The following is a 22,335-nucleotide window of genomic DNA, read 5'->3' on the forward strand; positions in this document are numbered from 1 at the left end:
TCCAATGATCACTAGCACGTGGGACTGGGAGTGATCCTGCTTTTGAGGTCTTGCGTTTTGATTGTCTTACCCCAACTCCTTCAACACTATGTTCAGGACGCAATCCCATTTCTTAGCAATGCCGTTGGTATCAATATGGACCATGACCTCTGAATGTTCACCCTCCCCCAGAAGGATTTGCTGCAGTTGCCAGGGAGGCAAAACACCACATTGGTGTGAAGTCTGCGGCCGCAGAAACGTCAGTCTATTGCTCTAACTAACCAATCCCCTATCACTGTTGTTCTTCCACTTTTCTTCCGACAGTCCTGTGCAGCTCAAACACTCATAACGCATGAACTTGGCTCTTTCTGCATTCCTCTGAGGGGCCATCGCCCTCACCAGTATCAAAAATGGAATACGTGTTAGTAAGCACGATTTCACTCAGAGGACTCCAGCACTACCTGCCTTGTTTGTTTAGACAGCCTGGCGGTCACCTATTCCCTCATCTCCCCACACTCCTCACTCTGAACATTTGGTGTGAACACCTCCCTAAACGTACTATCCACGTATTCCTCCAGTCACCACCCGAGTTCCGAAATCCAGAGCACAAGCTTCTGCAACTGGTGACACTTCCTGCATATGTGTTTTTCAAGAACACTTGGTGTGCCCACGGCTTCCCATATACCACAGGAGGCTCAATCTACACCGCTGAACTGCCTGCCATACATTAACATAACATATTAAATATTGTTAGTGCAATAAGTATATTAAAGTGTTAGATTGAAAGGGGTTAACTAAACCTTTTGTTCAGCGACTGCAATTAATGTCAGTCTTCAGGGACCCTAATTGTATCACAGGAGGGTTTCCATCTTCTATTAATATGGGACTCCTTTCAATGTGTCAGTGGGAGCATAATCTCTGGGTCTAACGGAGATCAGTGGTTGCAGACAGAGGGAAAGGATAGATCAGAATTTGAGAACAATAGATTGAAATGTTACAAGAATGGGTCATCATCTGAGAACAATCGATGGGAATGTTACAACAATGCGTCATAATCTGAGAACAATAGACTGGAATGATACAACAATGGGCAGGGATTTTTCCTGGGATTTTAATGATCTTTCTACATATTTTTATTGGTACTCATTAAACTATCGGATCTATCTCACACTTGGGATTGTTCAATACTTTTATTATCCCATCCTCGCTGTCGTTGGAGTCCCTGGTAAGTCTCTGTATCCAGTTGTTTATCCAAAGAAACATGTTTAACTGCGTTACTGCTCCTGTTATTTACTCTGCCCTCCTTGGTACCGTTGTTATTCCTGGTTAATCTCTATCTCCAGCTATTAGCTCGATAAGGTATTGCTAATTGTAATATCATTCTTGTAATTTGCTCTCTTCTGTTTGCTGCCGTCTGCCTCCATAATAAGTCCCTATTTCCAGCTAAGAGCTCTGTCAACCCAATTTAACTGAAATACTGTTCTTGCAATTTAAATTTTGGAAGGACTGAAACCAGCGTGTTGGTCTCCATCACAATCTGCATCTCCAAGCTGTGAAACAATTATCCATCCCTGCCCAATGTCTGAGGCTGAACCAGACTGTTCAGAACATCTGTGTTCTATTTAAACCTGAGCCAAGCTCCGACCCCATATTATCTCCATCACCAACCCTGCCTACTAGCATCTCTGTAATATCACCCATCCCCACCTCTGCATCAGATCATCTGCTGCATAAACCCTCCTCCGTGCTTTTATGAAATACATACTTGACTATTCAAATTCTATCCTGGTCACCCTCCCTCAACCTCAGCCCATCCAGAAATCTGCTGCCTGTATCCTAAATCACACCAAATCCTGATCACCCATCACCCCTGTTCTCACTGATCTACATTGGTTCCCGGTCTCGCAGCACCCGAATTTTAATATTCTCCTTGTGTTTGAATCTCTCCATGGCCTCACCCCTCCCAATAGTCCCATTCTCTTGTCCATTTCACATATTCCTGCGAATATTATGCCTTCATTCTTTTTTCAATTCTGCTTTTAAAGTAAGTTTACAGCCCTCTCTATCTGTCCCTAGCTATGATGCACGACTTTGCAGCACCACTGGTGCTGGCAGTACAGAAGCTGGGATCCATAAGATGAGGTGCACTACTGAAATGGTCTCTTCTAGTGTGGCTAGCATAGTGTGCCATTGTGGGCAGGGCTCTAGCCCGGGCACAGCGTGCATGTGTTGATAGTGTGATCTGCACAGCCAGTCACTTCCAGTGTGGCCAGCACAGCGCCAAATGCTGGGCAGGGCTCTTGCCCGGTCGTACCATGTACGTGCTGTTCGTGTGACAAACGGTTTCAATATGGCCTCAGTCAGCTATGCCGACAGCTTTGACACAAGTCTTTGACTTACTTTGGCTATTGTAAAATTATTGGAGTTGCTGTAGACATTCAGGGTGTCGTAGAGTCATCGACTTCTCTAGCACAGAAATAGGCCCTTTGGCCCGTCGTGTCTGTGCCGGCCATCCCGCACCAAATATTCTAATCCCATTTTCCTGCATTGGCCCGTAGCCTTGTATGCTATGGCATTTCAAGTGCTCACCTAAATAGTTCTTAAATGCTGTGAGGGTTCCTGCCTCTACCACCTCTTCAGACAGTACGTTTCCGATTCTAACAGCCCTCTGGGTGAAAATAAATTTTCTTCAAATCCTCTCTAAACCACCAACACCTTACCCTAATTCTATGCCCCTGGTTCTTCACCCCTCCGCCATTGGAAAAAGATTCTTCCTATCTAACTGATCAATGCCCCTCATAATCATGTCCCCCCTGAGCCTTCTCTGCTCGAAGGAAAGCAACCCTAGCCTTTTCAGTCTCTCTTCATAACTGCTCTGCTTCTGCCCAGGCAAGATCCTGGTGAATCTCCTTTGCACCCTCTCCAGTGCAATGACATCCTTCCTATAGTGTGGTGACCAGAAATATACAAAACACTCCAGCTGTGGCCTAATTAGCGTTTCAAACAGCTCCATCATAACCTCCCTGCTCGTATCTTCTATGCCTCAGCTAATAAAGGCAAGTATCCCATATGCCTTCGTGAAAGAATGCAGTTGAGACCAAAACATTGTATGTGGTCAGAGCATATGGTGACCAAACTCTGGACGGGGTATGGGGGCTGTAGTCAGAGAATTTCTGGGTCTGTAACAGGACCAACAAATGGAGCAGAAGCTGCAGAGAGAGAAATATACCCACACCTGGTTTTACAACAGCAATTTTCCTACCCACATCTAACCCAGGAGCACTGTGTGAAGCGACTCTGTTACAATAAGGAGGTGGACACAGAGCTGTGTCATCTCCTGAAACACCACCTGGACCATCACACCGGGGTGAGGACGGAGCTGTCAGTGCCTGTTATGGTCACAGTTTCATTGTACGTCTAAATATCCGGATCTTTCCAGGCAGGAGCAGGCGCCATATCCAATATCGAGTCGTGGAGATTGATAGTCATATACGATACAGAAGGAGGACATTCAGCCTCTCCATGCCCGACTTCGGTGGAATAGTCCAGTGAGTCCCACTCCCCTGCTCAATCACCGTAGCCCTGGAAATTCACGTCCTTCAGGTGCCCATCCAATTTCCTTTAGGAATCATTGATTTGTCTCTGCTTTCAGCACTCTCGGGGGCACCGAGTTCCAGGATATTGCCACTCTCTGCATCTCTTGCCCAAAAACTTCCATTTCTGCCCATATTCCGCATTTTATCAGGTAATGGAAACAGGTTTCATATTTCTATCTTCGCTAAGCCTATTATAATCTAATGCACCTCTATAAAATCTCTCTCTCAATCTCCTTTGCTCCTGAGAGAACAATTCCAGCATCTATAGACTTATTTTGCAGCAAAAGCAACGACCCCCACCCCCCTCCCCACGCAGCTGCATGCCACACTCCAATCTCAGCAATCATGCTAGTCAATCTCCTCTTGACCCTCTCAAGGACCTTCACACCTTTCCGAAAATAGTTATGACCAGAACTGGACACAATCCTCGATTTGGGATTTGACCAAAGATTTATTAATTTTCAGCATAAATTCCCTGCTTTTGTGCTCGTTGCCTCTATTGACGAAGCCAGATTCTATATTCCTTGCTATGTACTCTCCTAATATGAACATAGAACATAGAACAGTACAGCACAGTACAGGCCCTTCGGCCCACGATGTTGTGCCGACCCTTTAACCTACTCTAAGATCAAACTACCTACATTCTACAGTCATCCATGTACCTCTCCAAGAGTCGCTTAAATGTCCCTAATGTATCTGCTTCTACTGCCACCGCAGGCAGTGCATTCCACGCACCCACCACTCTTTGTGTAAAGAACCTACCTCTGACATCTCCCCGAAACCTTCCTCCAATCAACTTAAAATTATGCCCCCTGGTGATAGCCCCTTCCGCCCTGGGAAAAAAGTATCTGGCTATCCACTCTATCTATGCCTCTCATCATCTTGTACACCTCTATCAAGTCACCTCTCATCCTTCTTCGCTCCAATGAGAAAAGCCCGAGATCCTTCAATCTTTCTTCATAAGACATGCCATCCAGTCCAGGCAGCATCCTGATAAATCTCCTCTGGACCCTCTCTAAAGCTTCCACATCCTTCCCATAATGAGGCGACCAGGACTGAACACAATATTCCAAGTGTGATCTAACCAGGGCTTTATAGAGCTGCAGCATAACCTCGCAGCTCTGAAACTCAATCCCCATGTTAATGAAAGCCGACACAACATACGCCTTCTTAACAACCTTATCAACATGGGGGGAAACTTTGAGGGATCTATGGAAGTGGACCCCAAGATCCCTCTGTTCCTACACACTGCCAAGAATCCTCCCTTTAAGCCTGTATTCCGCATGCAATTTCGACCTTCCAAAATGGACCTTCTATGGGCCAGCCAATTCTATATGCATACAGCCAGATTTCCCTGTATCCCATGCCTCCTTACTTTCTGAATGAGCCTACCATGGGGAACGTTATTGAACGCCTTGCTAAAATCCATATAGACCACATCCACTGCTCTTCTTTCATCAACGTGTTTTATCACATCCTCAAAGAATTCAGTCAGGCTTGTGTGGCATGACCTGCCCCTCACAAAGCCAAACTGACTATCTCTAATCAAACTATGCTTTCCCAAATAATCATAAATCCTGTCTCTCAGAATCCTCTCCAATAAGTTGCCTACCACCGACGTAAGACTGTCTGGTCTGTAATTCCCAGGGTTATCCCTATTCCCTTTCTTGAACAAGGGAATAACATTTGCCATCCTACAATCATCTGGTACTACTCCAGTGGACTGTGTGGACGCAAAGATCATCGCCAAAGGCGCGGCAATCTCTTCCCTCGCTTCCCGTAATAAACTTGGGTATATCCCGTCTGGTCCGGGGATTTATCGATCCTCATGTTTTTCAAAATTTCCAGCACATCCTCCTTCTTAACATCAATCTGTTCGAGCATATCAGCCTGTTTCACGTTGTCCTCAAAAACGCCAAGATCCCTGTCACTAGTGAATACTGAAGCAAAGTATTCATTTCGTACCTCCCCTACCTCCTCCGACTCCAGGCACAAGTTCCCTCCACTATCCCTGATCGGCCCTACCCTCACTCTGGCTATCCTCTTGTTCCTCACATAGGCAGAGAACGCCTTGGGATTTTCCAGAATCCTACCAGCCAAGAATTTGTCATGTCCCCCTTCTAGCTCTCCTAAGTCCATTCTTCAGTTCCTTCCTGGCTACCTTGTAACCCTCCAGAGCCCTGTCTGATCCTTGCTTCCTGAACCTTAAGTAGGCTTCCTTCTTCCTCTTGACTAGCTGTTCGACATCGCTTGTCATCCAAGGTTCCTTCATCCTACCCTCCCTTCCTTGCCTCATCGGGACAAACCTATCCAGCAGTCGCAGCAAGTGCTCCCTCAACAACCTCCACATTTCTGTCCTGCATTTCTCTGAGAACATCTGTTCCCAGTTTCAGCTCCCCAGTTCCTGCCTAATAGCATTGTAATTCCCTCTCCCCTACTTAAATATTTTCCCATCCCGTCTGCTCCTATCCCTCTCCATGACAAGAGTAAAGGTCAGGGAGTTGTGATCACTATCACCGAAATGCTCTACCACCGAGAGATATGCCACCTGGCCTGGTTCGTTGCCAAGCACCAAATCCAACATAGCCTCCCCTCTAGTCGGCCTATCTACATATTGAGTCAGGAATCCTTTCTGGACACACCTGACAAAATCTGCTCCATCCAATCTACTTGCACTAAGGAGGTTCCAATCAATATTAGGGAAGTTGACGTCATCCATGACAACAACTCTGTTACTTCGGCACCTTTCCGAAATCTGCCTCCCAATCTGTTCCTCCGTGTGTCTGTTGCTATTGGGGGGTGTCTATAGAAAACTCCCAATAAAGTGACTGCTCCTTTCCTGTTTCTGACTTCCACCCATACTGACTCACTGGACAAACCCTACTCGACGACCTACCTTTCTGCAGCTGTGATACTATCCCTGATTAGCAATGCCACTCCACCACCTCTTTTACCTCCCTCCCTATTCCTTTTGAAGCAGCTAAACCCCTGAACGTCCAACATCCATTCCTGACCCTGTGGTATTCAAGTCTCTGCAATGGCCACAACATCTTCGCTCCAAGTACTGATCCATGCTCTAAGTTCATCACCCTTATTCCTGACACTTCTTGCGTTAAAATAGACACATTTCAACCCATCATACTGGCTGCAACTTCGCCCTGTCAACTGTCTAACCTTCCTCACAGCCTCTGCACTCTGTATCTGCCTGTTCAACAGCGACCCCATCCACTGATCCGTAGCTAAGGTTCCCATCCCCCTGCCAAACTAGTTTAAACCCTTGCAAAGAGCTCTAACAAAACTCCCGCCCAGGATATTGGTGTCCCTCCAGTTCAGATGCAACCCGTCCTTCTTGTACAGGTCCCACCTTCCCCAGAAGGTATCCCAATGATCCACATATCTGAATCCACATATATGTCCTGCCACTTTCAAAGATCTTTGCCCATGGAGCCCCAGGTCCCTCTGTTCCTGCATAATCTTTGGAACTGTGCTGTTAAGTCAACATTTTCTTCCTGTTCCTTCTGCCAAAATGCATCACTTCACACCCCCGTGCATTACATTCTATCCACCACCTGTCTGTCCATTCTGCTATAATAACCTAAAAGCAAAGTTCTGCCGATGCTGGAAATCTTGAAAAAACAACAAAGATACAGGAAATGCTGGAAATACTTAACACATCTGGCAGCATATGTGTAGATAGATGCAGAGTTAATGTTTCAGGTCAGTGACCTTTCATCATTATATGTTAATTATGCTCACCTATGTATGTCCTGTCACAAGTGGTTTAGAAACACACAAACATAGAAAATAAGAGCAGGACGAGGCCATTCTGACCTTCGAGCCTGCTTCGCCATTCATTATGATCTTGACTGATCATTTAACACTGTAATCTGTTCCCGCCTTCTCCCATATCCTTTGATTCTTTTTGCCCCAAAAGCTATGTCTAACTCCTTCTAAAAATAATCCAGTGTTTTGGCATCAACTGCTTTTTGTGGTAGCGAATTCCATCGGCTCACCACTCTATGGGTGAAGAAATGTCTCCATCTCTCAGTCCTGAAAGGTTTACCCTGTATCCTTGGACTATGACTCCTGGTTCTGGACTTCCCCACCATCGGGAACACCCTTCCTGCATCTACCCTGTCAAGTCCTGTTAGAATTTTATAGGTTTCTATGAGATATCCCCTCACTCTTCTGAACTCCAGCGACTATAATCATAGCCGTCTCAATCTCTCCTCATACATCAGTCCTGTCATCCCTGGAATCAGTCTGGTAAACATTCGCTGCATTCCCTCTATAGCAAGAACATCCTTCCTCAGATAAGGAGTCCAAAAGTGCAAACAATATGCCAGGTGTGGCCTCACCAAGGCCCTGTATAAGTGCAGCAAGACATCCCTGCTCCCGTACACGAATTCTCTTGCTATGAAGGCCAACATACCATTAGCCCTTTTTACCACCTGTTGCACCTGCATGCTTGTCTTCAGCGGCTGGTGTGCGTGAATGCCCAGGTCTTGTTGTATATTCCCCCCTCTTAGTTTATAGCTGTTCAGGTAATATTCTGCCTTCCTGTTTTTGCAACCAAAGTGGGTATCCTCACATTTATCCACATTACACTGCACCTGGCATGCATTTTCCCACTCACTCAACTTGTCCAAATCACCCCGAAGCCTCCCTCCATCCTCCTCACAACTTACGCTCCCACCCAGTTTTGTGACATCTGCAAATTTGGAGATATTACATTTAGTTACCCCATCTAAGTCATGAATATATATTGTGAATAGCTGGGGTCCGAACACCCATCCTTGCGGTATCCCACTGGACTGTCATTCAGAAAAAGACCAATTTATTCCTATTTTTTGTTTCCTGTCTGCTAACCAATTGTCTATCCATCGCAACACACTACCACCAATCCCATGTGCTTTTATTTTCCGTGCTAACCTCTTATGTGGGACTTTGTCGAAAGCCTTCTGAAAGTCAAAATGAACCACATCCACTGGCTCCCCCTCATCAAATCTACACGTTTGAATTCTAATAGATTTGTCAAGCATGATTTCTCTTTCGTAAATCCATGCTGACTCTAACCGATTCTACCACTGTTTCCCAAGTACCCTGCTATAAAATATTTGATAATGGACTCTCGAATTTTCCCCAGTACCGATGTCGTTGTGAGGGGTCCATAATTCCCATTTTTCTTGTTATCCCCTTTTTAAAAAAACAGTGTGTTTACATTAGCTACCCTCCAATCTGCAGGAACTGTTCCAGAGTCCATAGAATCTTGAAAGATGACCACCAATGCATTCACTATTTCCAAGACCACTTCCGTAAATGCTCTGGGATGCATACCATCAGGTCCTGGGGATTTATTGGCCTTCAATCCAATCAATTTTCCCAACACCATTTCTTTACTAATATTGATTTCATTCAGTTCCTCCCTCTCACTGAAACATGTGTTCCTGTTGGAGAAAATCCAGATTGTGCGCAATTGTTGAACAAATTCTCCGGACTCAGACGTTGAGAACAAACACTTTATTGCAGGATATCATGGGGGAGCACACCTTACCTGAACGCGGTCAGTGCTACTCCCAAAAAGCTACAGATCGCCCTGGACTTATATAGTATAAAAGAGGCAGAGCTAACAGTTTCACAATTAGATAAGCACCCATAAGACTGCCTACATAACGGTGCACCATGTAGGGTCCGAGGTCAGCAAAACATCAGTTTCAACAATAACAAGCTAGTTCCTCAATTCAATGCCTACTCCAGACATCAATCTGGCCGTAATGTCTGATTGTGGTTAGCTGCTCTGCCTACAATTCATGACTGTAGGTTGTGGTTAGATTAGCTACAAGCTGTGTCCTGCTTTTCTGCTTCTACAAAGTTAAGTAATACGTAGCAAAGCTAAGAAAAGTTCTCCTACAGTTCCCCAACATTTCTGGTATGTTACTTGTGTCCTCCTTTGTGAAGACAGAAGCAAAGTATGCATTTAGTCGGTAAGCCATTTTTTTTATTCCCCATAATAAATACCCCTGTTTGTGACTGTAAGAGACCTACATTTCACCAATCTTTTTCTCTTCACATACCTGTAGAAGCTTTTACAGTCAGTTTTTTATGTTCCCTGCAAGCTTACTCTCGTACTTTTATTTCCCTTTCTTAATCAATCCCTTGGTCCTCCTTTGCTGAATTCTAACTGCTCCCAATCCTCAGGTCTGTTGTTTTCTCTGGCGAATTTGTGTGCCTCTTCCTCTAATTTCCTTTGTCAGCCATGGTTTGGCTACCTTTCCCGTTTTACTTTTGCGCCAGACAGGGAAAACAATTATTGCAGGTCATCAATTGGCTCATTGAATGTTTGCAATTGCCTATCCACCATCATTCCTTTCAGTAATGTTTCCCAATCCATCATAGCCAACTCACGCCTCATACCTTTGTAGATTCCTTTATTAAGTTTCGGGATCCTAGTCTCAGAATCAACTACGTCCCTCTCTATCTTGATGAAGAATTTGATGATATTATGGCCGCTCAACCCCAAGGGGTTTCGCACAACTAGACTGTCAATTATTCCTCTCTCATTACACAATACCCAGTCTGGGACGGCCTGTTCTCCAATTGGTTCCTCAACGTATTGGTCCAGAAAACCATCCTGTATACACTCCATGAATTCCTCCTCTACGGTATTGTGACTAATTTGATTTATCCAATCTAAACGCAGAAGATCCTTCATTGTACGGGTTTCTAAATTCATTGTACGGGTTTCTAATTTCCTGTTAAATGCCTTTCCCAACATCATCACTACACTTTAGGGGTCAGAGCTAATGTCCTTCCTCATAATTGTGTTAATTTCCTCTTTAACTAGCAATGCGACTCCACCGCCTTTTACCTTTTGTCTGTCCTTCCAATATACTGAATACCTCTGGATGTTCACTTCCCATCCCTGGTCACCCTGCAGCCATGTCTCTGTAATCCAGACTATATCATACCCGCTTACATCTATTTGCATAATTAATTCATCCACTTTATTGCAAATGCTATGCGTATTGAGGCACAAAGCCTTAAGGCTTGTCTTTTTAACATAACTTGTCCCCTTCCCACTATTTTGCACAGTGGCCCCGTTTGATCCTGGCCCTTGATTTTTCTGCCTGTCACTTTTCTTATTCCCCTTACTGTATTTTGTTCTTAACCTTGATCCCCCCTCCTCTGGCTTATTGCAAAAGTTTCCATCCCTCTGCCATTTTAGTTTAAACCCTCCCCAACCAATCCAGCAGATACCTCCCCAAGGACATCAGTTTGTATCATCCTCACTGTTTCGCACTCCTCCAAGTTTGGTATCATCGACACATTTTTCAATTCTACTCTGCATTCCAAGATCAAAGTCATTTATATACAACAGTAACAATAACAAAAAAACAGTGGCCCTAGCACTGACCCTTGGGGAACATCATTGGCTACCGTCCAGTCTTAAAAGCAACCATTTACCACGACTCGCTCGTTTCTGTCCTTTAAACAATATGCATCCAATTATATGCCAGTCCATGAGCTTCACATCTATTCAACAGCCTTTTGTTTAGTACTTCATCAAAGTATTTCTTAAAATCCATTCAAAAAAACAGCCACCATGTTCCGTTCATCAACCTTCTCTATTACTTCATCAAAATATTCAATTAGATTAGTCAAGTATGATGTGCCTTTTACAAATCCGTGCTGTCTATTCTTAACTAACTCAAACCTTTCAAAGTGGCTGAATTTTTCTTCCTGATTATTGTTTCTGAAACCTTACTCACCACCAATGACTGGTCCTGTGGCTTTGTCAGGATTGCGGGACTCCTGAATTGTTTCGTGGCCCTTTTGGGGCCCATGTCAACGGGGAGGTACAGGAACTGGAAGAACTCTCACTCCATTAATGTACAGGTGCTATGTCACTATGCCCAGTACATTAGTGAATGTCCACTATCCTGGCAGCAGCCACCAGACTTCAGTCTTAATCAGTCAGCCATTCTCACCATCTTCAGGACTCGCGGAGCGACAGTGAAGGGAGAACAAATACTGTCACCCTCAGAGTGGACAACAGGTTCATGCTCCACTGCGCCACTGCCACTCCCGAGAGGCGACACATCAGCAATCATAATAATCTACTGCATCACCGATTGCTGGACTACTGTGAGAGCCTGCAAACCCCTCTGAGCACTGAGATCCATAGACATGGTGACAGCAGTCTAATCCTGCATGGCAGCAATCATGGATCTCATGACCTCGGTCTGAGCTTCCACTGCAACACTGAGACGTTGGATGTCTTCCTTCTGTGCTGCAGTGGAAGATGAGACAATGGTCACCAGACACTGTATAATGACTGGGTCGCGAGTGCTGTCATGGAGTGAGTGACCACTTCAACAGGGGAAAGAATGGGCTTCAAGCTCTGTGTAATGTTCTGTGCCATGTTGGAGCTGGAATCCTCCATGTTCCTTGACAGTGACAACAGAGTGCCTGACAGGCCTGTCAGTGGACAAAGTATCTAAGTGGACATGTCCATCTGCATTCTCCTGTATGCTGTTCCAGCAATGTTCACATCTGAGTCCTGTGTATTATAACTCGTTTGTGGCCTCGCCCTCTGGTGAGCTGACACATGAACTATCCTTTCCCCTTGACCTGGGCGCAACCCACTCATGCTCGGTGACTCACCACGTGCAGAATCCGACTCTATACCGGCCTCTATGGTACACGCAGCATAAGCATTTGATCTGCTGGCTGCGAGTTGCAGACCAAGTGAAGGGGCTTCACTGTCAGTGCTGTGCTGCTGCTCTCTCTCTCTCCCCCTCTGACTCTTGGAGCTGCTGTGAATGGGAAGCTGGCAGTTTTGGGTTGTCATTGGAAAGTATGAAACCAGAAGGGAAAGTTTTGGGTGAGGAATTGGGGTGGGATGGAAATCAGGAGGTCCAGAGTCCCACTATCTACAGCTTGTACATCAGCCCAGACAGCAGGATGAGCGGCAGGTTGGAGTTAAGAAGAGGCATCAGGAAGGAATTTATCATGAATTCTCTCAGTGATGCCGAATGCTATGAACCAACCTCATACACAAATTGGCCTCTGTTCCTTTTACAGACAAACAGCAGCGCGGTCACCCTGAGTGGCATGTAGATGCCATGGAAATGAGGAGGCAGCATGACGTTTGTGTGTCATCTGCCTCAACAGGAATGGGCATGGGAAGATCAGGAATCACAATCCAAAGGCGTGAAAAGAACTAAAAACTGTCTTTCTCTCTTTCTCCATTTTCCATTCTTACTTTCTCCCTGTTGCCCTCTCTCTCGTTTTCGCTCTGTCTCTTGGTTATTGAATTAGAGATTGATGCAGCACAGAAGGTGTCCATTCGTCCCATTGTGTCAGTACTGTCTCTTTAAAAAAACTATCTAATTATTTCCACTCTCCTCCTCTATCGCCAGACTCCTGTATTTTTCTCTTTTTTCATGTGATTTTTAAATTACCTTTTGAATGATATTATCAAATCTGCTTCCACCATGTTTTCAGGCAGTGAATTCCAGCTCCCAACAACTCACTGTACAAGAACATTCTACTAATTTCACCTCTGTTGTTTTTTGTCAATTGCCTTCAATCTGTGTCATCTTCATACTGAACTTCCTGACACTGGAAACAGTTTCACATGAATTACCCTATCAAAACCCTTCATGAATTTAAACTTCTATATTAAATCTCTCCTTAACTTTCACTGCTCTAAAGAGAACAATCCCAGCTTTTCCAATCTCTCCACGTAACTGAATTCTCAGATCCCTCGTACTATATGATTAAAATTCTGCCATTCCATGTGACATGTGACGTGCCAATGTGTTTTGTATATGTTCAGCAGAATTTCGCAGCTTTTGTTCTGTAAGTCTCTATGTATAAAGCCCAGGATCCCATATGCTTTATTAACAGCTGTGTTATCGTGTCCTGTGACCTTCAAAGATAAATTCCCAACATCCCCGGTCTCTCTGTTCTTCCACTCCCTTTACTACTGTAACATTCTGCTTGTATTGTCTCTGCACACACATCCTTCTAAAATGTGATCCCGTAGACATCTAGAACAGAAGCAAAATACTGTGAATAGTGGACATTTGAAAAGACCAAAAGCACAGAAAATGCAGGAAATACTCCGAACTGATTACAGGTCACAGACCTAAAATGTTAACTGTGTTTCTCTCTCCAGAGATGCTCTCAGAACTGTTGGATTTCTTACACTGTCTGCTTTTCACTCACACATGGGATGTGCTAATTAACTATTGAGAAGATTGAAACCATTGTTTTCAGTCCCTGTTCCAAACTCCATTCCGCCCTAGCTACCGATTCCATCCCTCTCCCTGACCACTGTGTGAGATTAAACCAGACTGTTTGCAAGCTTGGTGTCATATTTGATCCCGATATGTGCTTCCAGCCGTAAATACGTGCTCTCACTAAAATTACATATTACCGCCTCTGTAACCTCTCCTGACTTCACCCATCTCTCACTTCCTCTGCTTAAAACCCTCACTCATGCTTTCGTTGACTCTGGAGTTGACCATACCAGTGTCCTCCTGGTGATCTCCCACGTTCTACTGTTCTCACAGCAACTCCCGTTCATCTATCACTCCTGTGTTCGCTGACCTACAATTGCTGTCGATTAAGAAACGTCTTGATTTTAAAATTCTCATCCATTTTTTTCAAATTCCTCAATACCTCATCACTCCCTGGGCTGGATTTTATGGTCTCCCATCAGTTGACGTCAGAGCCGGGTGCCGGAAACTCACGACGGGTGTTGGGGGCAGAGTGCCTGCTGTCAGTCCATCACCAAGTGATCTTGCCAGGGGCGGAGATAGGCTGACAATTACCTTTTTGCTGAGAGCTCAATTGAGGCCATTCAACTGGCCACTCAAGGGCCCCTTCCCACCACCGTTGATACTTAACCAGGGGCGGGGATACCTCTCAAACTGCCAACTTTTAAAATGGCGTTCGCTCCCTGCGGGCTGGGGGGTTCTCCCTCCTCCATGGGCAATCTATGTCTCATGGAGGGCACAAACCGCCAACTAATGAACCTCCCAGGTGACCCCACTCGCTGAGCCTTATGATCACCCCTCCAATCCCCCTGACCCGGGCCTTCCAGACATGCCCCGGTGACCCCCATCTAAATCAACTTTGGTCCAGGTTCCAGCGCCTGGCCTGGGTCGAAAACCTCTGCAGTAGTGACCATGACCACCACTTCCAGTGAGTCTGCCTCACGTACCTTGGGTCCAAGTTCCAGCGCCTGGTCTGGATCCAAGACCTCTGCAGTACTGATAGTGGCCACCACTCCTAAGTGACCCCAGCTAACTCACTTTGGGTCCGGGTTCCAACACTGGGCCTGGATCCAAGACCTCTGCAGTACTGGCAATGGCCACTGCTCCATGTGACAGTGCCGACACAGCTGAGCTGCCAGTTCTCTGATTGGCCAACAGCTCTTGGAGGCGGGATCTCCACATTTAAAGGTACTTAGATCCCAACATGGGACACTTCGACAAGAAAACAAACACATGATCGCTCTGGGGCAGGGGGCTGGCACGAGAAGGCCGAGATGTTGTTACCTCTGCCTTTCTGGTCCAGTGATGGGAGGCCAGCCTCCGAAACATGTCCAGCGCCCTATCTCGGTAATCTCCACCCCCCCACTCCCCCCGCCCCCACAATACACTAAGATATCTGTGTTCATCTAATACTGGCCTCTTGTGCATTTATGATTTTAATTGCTTCACCTAATGCTGGTCGTACCTTCAGTTGTCTGGGCCCTATGAACTGTAATACCCTCGCCACACCTCTAAACCTCGCTTTCTGCATATAAGACACTCCCTAAACATTTCATGTAGCTTTTGGCCATCTTACCTACGATCTGTTTATGTGACTCGGTGTCTTATTTTGTTACGTATTACACATATAAATCATCTTTGGGCATTTTAATACATTAAAGGCGCCAAATAAATACAAGTTGCTGTTATCTCTGCCCATTCCACCACCCTGTCTATGCCCTCCTGAATTCTATTACTATCTTCCTCGACATTGTGACCTGAAGCCCGAAGTCCAAGTCATTACTGTATATCAGAAACAGCAGTGGTCCCAGTGCTGAACACAGGAGAACATCACTGTCAACCTCCCTCCAGTCTGAAAAGCAGCAGTGGTCCCAGTACTGAACACTGGGCAACATCACTGGAAATTCCCTCCAGACCGAAAAGCAGCAGTGGTCCCAGTACTGAACACTGGGGAACATCACTGTGTAGCTTCCTCCAGTTCGAAAAACAGCCATTCACCACAATGTTGATAAAAGACCTCCAGAAATCTGCTGTCCTCGTCAATATTAACTGCGTGACTGATTTGTGACAGATCTATCATTTCTCATGTTTAATTTAATATTGTTATTTTATTAACTTCTCAATCCATTCCTAACTCCAGCTGAAATACTGTTTATTGCTATATTTCCCTCTCCAAGCCTCATTATTTAATTGAAACCCTGGGCTGAATTACATGTGCCCTGTGAGGCAAGATAGGAGGGGAAGGGGCTCGTAGAATGGTGCCTAAGATGACCTTGCTGCCCAGAGCTCAATTGAAGCCTTTAAGTGGAATTACACGAACGGCTGTTGGGTGTCCCGCCACTTGGGCAGGCTACCCAGGAAAACACAGAAACAAGGCGGCGTATCTGCGTGAGTGGAGGAGGTCTCCTCTGTAGGCAAACTGTGGCCCATGGATGTATCCCTCACAACAAAGTCTGCTTCTCCAGCAAACACCCCCACACTCAACTAACACCATCACCCAACTTCCAGGGGCTACTGGACTGGCACCAGCAACGCCACCACTGTGATGTGAACTTTGGAACTGCAGGGCTGCTCCTGATCCCAGGCCGGGTGCAATACCAGCAGTTGCCCCTGTTCCCTGACTGGTCCCGACTTTAACACCTCATTGACCTGGGGTTGGGGCTCCAGTGATGGTCCTGCTCTCCAGACTGGTGCAGTACCAGCAGTAACCCCTGTTCCCTGACTGGCCCCCTATTCACCACCTCACTTACCTGGGGTTCGGGGCTCTAGTGATGGTCCTGCTCTCAGGACTAGTGCACTGCCTGCAGTTGGTCCTCCTCCATGACTTGCACCATATATCCTGTCATGCATACATGGGGTCTGGCTCACTGGGGTGTGCATGCTGCCACACCTGGTCTTATACTTGCAATGCCTCCCACTTTCTTACATGCCCAGGCGGCAGTGACACACTTACCTTGGCTATGGAAGTCCAGTGATGGTCCTGGTCCCAGTCCAGCTGTAGTACTGGCAGTGGCTCCCATTCCCCAACTGATCCCTGCTACCCATCAACACCGATCTGTGGTCCAACCTCCAGTGAAGGTCCTGGTCCCAGGTATTGTCTAATACCAGCATTGACCCCCGATCCCTGACTGGTCTTTACTACTCCATTAAACTTCTCTGGGGTCCAATCTCCAGTGAAGCCGCTGGTCCAGGCCTTGTGTAGAACGGGCAGTGGCTCCCACTCCCTGAATGGCCCTGAAACCCCGCCACACGTACTTGTGGTGTGGAGCTCCAGCAATGCATCTGGTTCCAGGTCTGGTGTCGTACCAGCAGTGCCATCCCCCCTCCCCACCCCACGACCCCCACCCCGTGCCGATACTTGACAGGCCTGGGCAAACCCACCACTCTGAAATGGGCGATAGGGCTCCAGTGATGGCCTTGGTCTCAGGCCTGGTATACTACTGCCAGTTTCCCCCACTCCCTGACTAGCTCTCGTGTCCTCATCACACTTACCTGGGATCCTGGGACCTAGCCATTGTCCTGGCCCCGGGCCTAATGTATTACCGACGATGACCACGATTAGTTGATTGGCCTTAGTGTCCTCATCACATTTCCCTCGGGTATAGGGCTCCAGCATGGTCCTGCGCACAGACCTGGTGTAGTACTGGCAGTTCCACTGCTCCTAGTGGCATTTCCGATACGACTGAGCTGCTGGCCCTCTGATTGTTCAGCAGCTTTGGCAGGCGGGATCCGCATCCTTAAAGGGATGTGGGCCATGAAACCTGGCATTTCATTGCCTGAGCACCACTGAATTGCGCTGGAGGAGGGTTCCAAATTGCCAAGGCAGGTTTCTCTCATATTTTGAAGCTGTCATCAGGATTCCCGGTGGTTCCATTAAATTCAATTCCCTGTCTCCAACAGAAATCCCTTCACTGGTAAGATAATTAGATACATACTGAATGTGGTAACAAGTATGCAAATGTCACCCCGAACTCCTTCAAACTGTTGTTTTTACTTGCAACCTGGTGTGTAATTTCCTGATAATGTTCCTTGTTTACAGTTAATTTAATGACGATTGAGGTTATTTGCATCATTGACTTTTCAGTGGACACATTTCCTTTTAATGGTTTAAAATAATTGAATTTCGTGCTGCCTGTCACAGGTGAGGGAATCTCTCAGTGAATCCAACATTTAACTTTCTAAACAAGAGAAAAGTGCTGCAGATGCTGCAAATCTGAAATAAGAACAGAAAATACTTAAATATTCAACAGGTTTGGCAACATTTGTGGAGAGAGAAACAGAGTTAATGTTTCAGGTCAGTGACCCTTCATCAGATCTGGGAGATATTAGACGTGGAACAGTTTTTAAACCAGACAGGGAAAGAAGAGAGGGGGAGGATTGTGATCAACATTCATGTTAACAATTCCAATATCATTTTTTGTTACTTAATCTCTCATGTCTTCCACCGTATCACAGACCTTCCCGTTTGTTCATTCAGGTCCAATCATTTCAATACATCGCTGGATACAGGAACACATTTATAAATCTCAATAAGTCCTCAATAAAACTGGAAACTTTGCTCCAGCCTGATGTATAATTTCTCTGTTTATTTCCCTTCCTCACAGTTAACTTGCTGACGATTGGGGTCCTGTCTCTGGGAAAGTGCGGTCTCTCCAAATGTGTCACTCGCTACCTCGTGGCCATGTCAGCGGCGGATCTACTGGTCATTCTCCTGGACCTGATATTGAGACACATTCCCATTGTTTATCGGGAACAGTTTCAGTTCCTGTGGGACATCCGTGTGTGTAATATCCACGCTGTGTTGCTTTATGCAGCCACAGACGGCTCTGTATGGTTCACCGTCACTTTCACCTTTGATCGATTTGTGGCCATTTGTTGCCAGAAGCTGAAAAGTAAATATTGCAGTGAGAAAACGGCGGCGGTGGTTCTGGGAACAGTGACTGTGCTGAGCTGTTTAAAGAACATCACCTGGTATTTTATGTTCTTAGATGAGTATTTGAAGCAGAACCTCCCTTTTTTTTGTTCTATTTCAGTGGAGGTTCAGTTGTCTCGGGTCTGGGTAACAATCGAGTTCCTACATCACATGATAACCGTCGTTGTCCCATTTATGGTGATTCTGCTGCTGAATACTCTCACCATCAGACACATTTTAGTGAGCAGCAGAGGGCGCAGGAGACTCAGAACTCTCAGCAGTGGGGAGTATCGCAAAGACCCAGAGATGGAGAGTCGAAAGAAATCCGTCATTTTCCTGTTGGTTATCTCGGGGAATTTCATCCTATTATGGGGAGTGATAATGATGTGTTCGATCTGGTATCGGATGTGGGATTTGGGGTATCAGTCTGTTTATCTACCTCATTATCTGATGGAATTGGGCTTCATGCTGCAGCTCCTAAGTTGCTGCACAAACACTGTGATTTATGCCGTGACCCAGACTAAGTTCAGAGAGCAGTTGAAGGATGTGCTGAAATATCCCTTTACTACAATTGTTAAGTTCATTCAATGATGAGAGGTACCGGGTCCCAAGCACACTCCACAAAAGGCCAAGTAGAAATCAGTCCTTTGTTAATCCCAGATGGGGTGGCACTGAGTCTCACTCCAACTTCAGTAAAGTGTGCAGTCAAAGCAAGTTTGTGGTAATCCCAGTTGGATTGGTACGCAGTCCCACTTACACACCTCATAGGGTCCAATTCAAAACAAGACTGTTATATTCCCAGTGGCGTGGTGCTCAGTCAAATGCACACCTTAGGAAAGGCCCAATAGAAACAAGCTCTTTGTTAATCCAAGTGCTCAGTCCCACCCATACGACAGGCATTGACCAATTCTTACCAGGTTTGTACTAATCCACCCTGGATTGGTACGATGTCCACTCAACATACCAGTAAATGGCCAGTTTAGCCTTGTCTGTGTTAATTGCAGTTGGAGTGGTACTGAGTCCCACTACTTCCCCAGGGAATAGTTACTTCATATCAGGACTGTATTAATCCCATCTGGAATGTCAGTGAGTCCGAGACTCATACACACCAGAAAATTTCTAATTGAAACCAGGCCTTTGTTAATCTCACATTGAGTGGTATTGAGCTCCACTCACATACCAGGAAGGGGGCAATGCAAACTAAACCTGTGTCAATCCAAGTTGGAGTGGCACTATGTCCCAGGGATACGGTGGCGTCGTGGTATTGTCTCTGGACTGATAATCCAGAGACCCAGCGTATTGCTCTGGGGACATGGGTTCAAATCCCACCACAGCAGAAGGTGTAATTTGAATGGACCCCCTCCATCTTGTTGTGTGGCAATACCACTGTGCTAAATGGGAGAGATTTTGAACAGATCTAGCAATGCAAAACTGGGCATCCAAGATGCGCTCTGGGCCATCAGCAGCAGCATTGTACTCAATCACAATCTGTAACCTCATGGCCCGGCATATCCCCCAATATACCATTACCATCAAGCCAAGAGACCAACTCTAGTTTAATGAAGAGTGCAGGAGGGCATGCCAGGAGCAGCACCAGGCATACCTCCAAATGAGGCGTCAACCTGGTGAAGCTGCAACACAGGACTATCTGCGTGCCAAACTGCAAAGGCAGCATGCGATAGAAAGAGCTAAGTGATCCTGTAACCAACGGGTCGGATCTAAGCTCTGCAGTCCTGCCACATCCAGTCGTGAATGGTGGTGGACAATGAATCAACTAACTGGAGGAGGTGGCTCCACAAATACCCCAGCCTCACTGATGGGGGAGCCCTTCAACTCAGTGTGAAAGGTAAGGCATTTGCAACAATCTTCAGCCAGAAGTGCCGAGTTGATAATCCATCTCGGCCTCTTCCTGAAGTCCCCAGCATCACAGATGCCAGACTTCAGCAAATTCGATTCCATCTGAGTGATATCGAGAAACGACTGAAAGCACTGAGAAGGCTACGGGTCCTGACAATATTCCAGCAATAGTGCTGAAGACCTGTGCTCCAGAACTTGCCGTGTCCCTGGCCAAGCTGTTCCAGTCGAGCTACTACATTTTGGCATCAACTCGGCAATGTGGAGAATTGCCCAGGTATGTCCTGTGCACAAAAAGCAGGACAAGTCCAACGCAGCCAATTACTGCCCCATCAGCCCACTTTCAATTATCAGTAAAGCGATGGAAGGTCTCAGCAACATTGCCATCCAGCAGCACTTGCTTCGCAATAAGCTGCTCAGTGACGCTCAGTTTGGATTCGGCCAGGTCCACTCAGCTCCGGACCTCATTACAGCATTGGCTCAAACATGGACAAAAGAGCTGAACTCAAGGGGTGAGGTGGGAGCGACTTCCCGTGACATCAGGGCACCATTTGACCGAGTATGGCCATCAAAGAGCCCTAGCAAAACTGGAGTTAATGGGAATCAGGGGGGAATATCTCCGCTGGTTGGAGTCGTAACTAGCGCAAAGGGAGATGGTTGTGGTTGTTGGAGGGCAATCATCTGAGCTCCAGGACATCACCACTGGAGTTCCTCAGGGTAGTGTCCCAGGCCCAACCGTCTTCAGCTGCTACATCAATGACCTTCCTTCAATCATTAGGTCAGAAGTGGGGATGTTCACTGATGATTGCACAATGTTCAGCACCATTCATGATTCCTCAGATACTGAGCAGGTGGTGTAGAAATGCAGCAAGACTTGGACAATATCCAGGCTTGGGCTGATAAGTGGCAAGTAACTTTCACACCACATAAGTGCCAGGCAATGACCATCTCCAACAAGAGTGATTCTAACCATCTCCCCTTGACATTCAACTGCATTGCTGAAACTCTACTATCGACATCCCAGATGCTACCATTGACCAGAAGCTGAACTGGAGTAGCCATGTCAATACAGTGCCTCCAAGAGCTGGTCAGAGGCTAGGGATCAAGTGGCGAGGAACTCACCTCCTGACTTCCCAAAGACTGTCCACCATCTACAAGGCACAAGTCAGGAGCGTGATGGAATACTGTCCACTTGCCTGGGATGGGTGCAGCTCCAACAGCACTCAAGAAGCTTGACACCATCCAGGAAAAAGCAGCCCGCTTGGTTGGCACCCCATCCAAATACATTCACTCCCTCCACCTCTGACGCACAGTGGCAACAGTGTGTACCATCTACAAGATGTACTGTAGCAACTCACCAAGGCTCCTTAGACAGCACCTTCCAAACACACGATCTCTACCAACTGGAAGGACAATGGCAGCAAATGGATAGGAATACTACCACCTGCAAGTTCCCCACCATGTCACACACCATCCTAACTTGGAACTATATCGCCCTTTCTTCACTGTCGTTCTCTTCCTAACAATCCTGTGGGTGTACCTACCCCAGATGGACTGCAGCGGTTCAAGAAGGCAGCTCACCACCACCTTCCCAAGGGCAATATGGGATGGGCAATAAATGGTGGCCTGGCCAACGATGCCCACATCCATGACTGAATAAAAGAAAACTCACAGTTGGGCGGAGGTGCTTTATTTTTCCATTTGTTTT

This window comes from Heterodontus francisci, unplaced genomic scaffold (assembly GCF_036365525.1).
Source record: "Heterodontus francisci isolate sHetFra1 unplaced genomic scaffold, sHetFra1.hap1 HAP1_SCAFFOLD_319, whole genome shotgun sequence".
Classification (NCBI taxonomy): Eukaryota; Metazoa; Chordata; class Chondrichthyes; order Heterodontiformes; family Heterodontidae; genus Heterodontus; species Heterodontus francisci.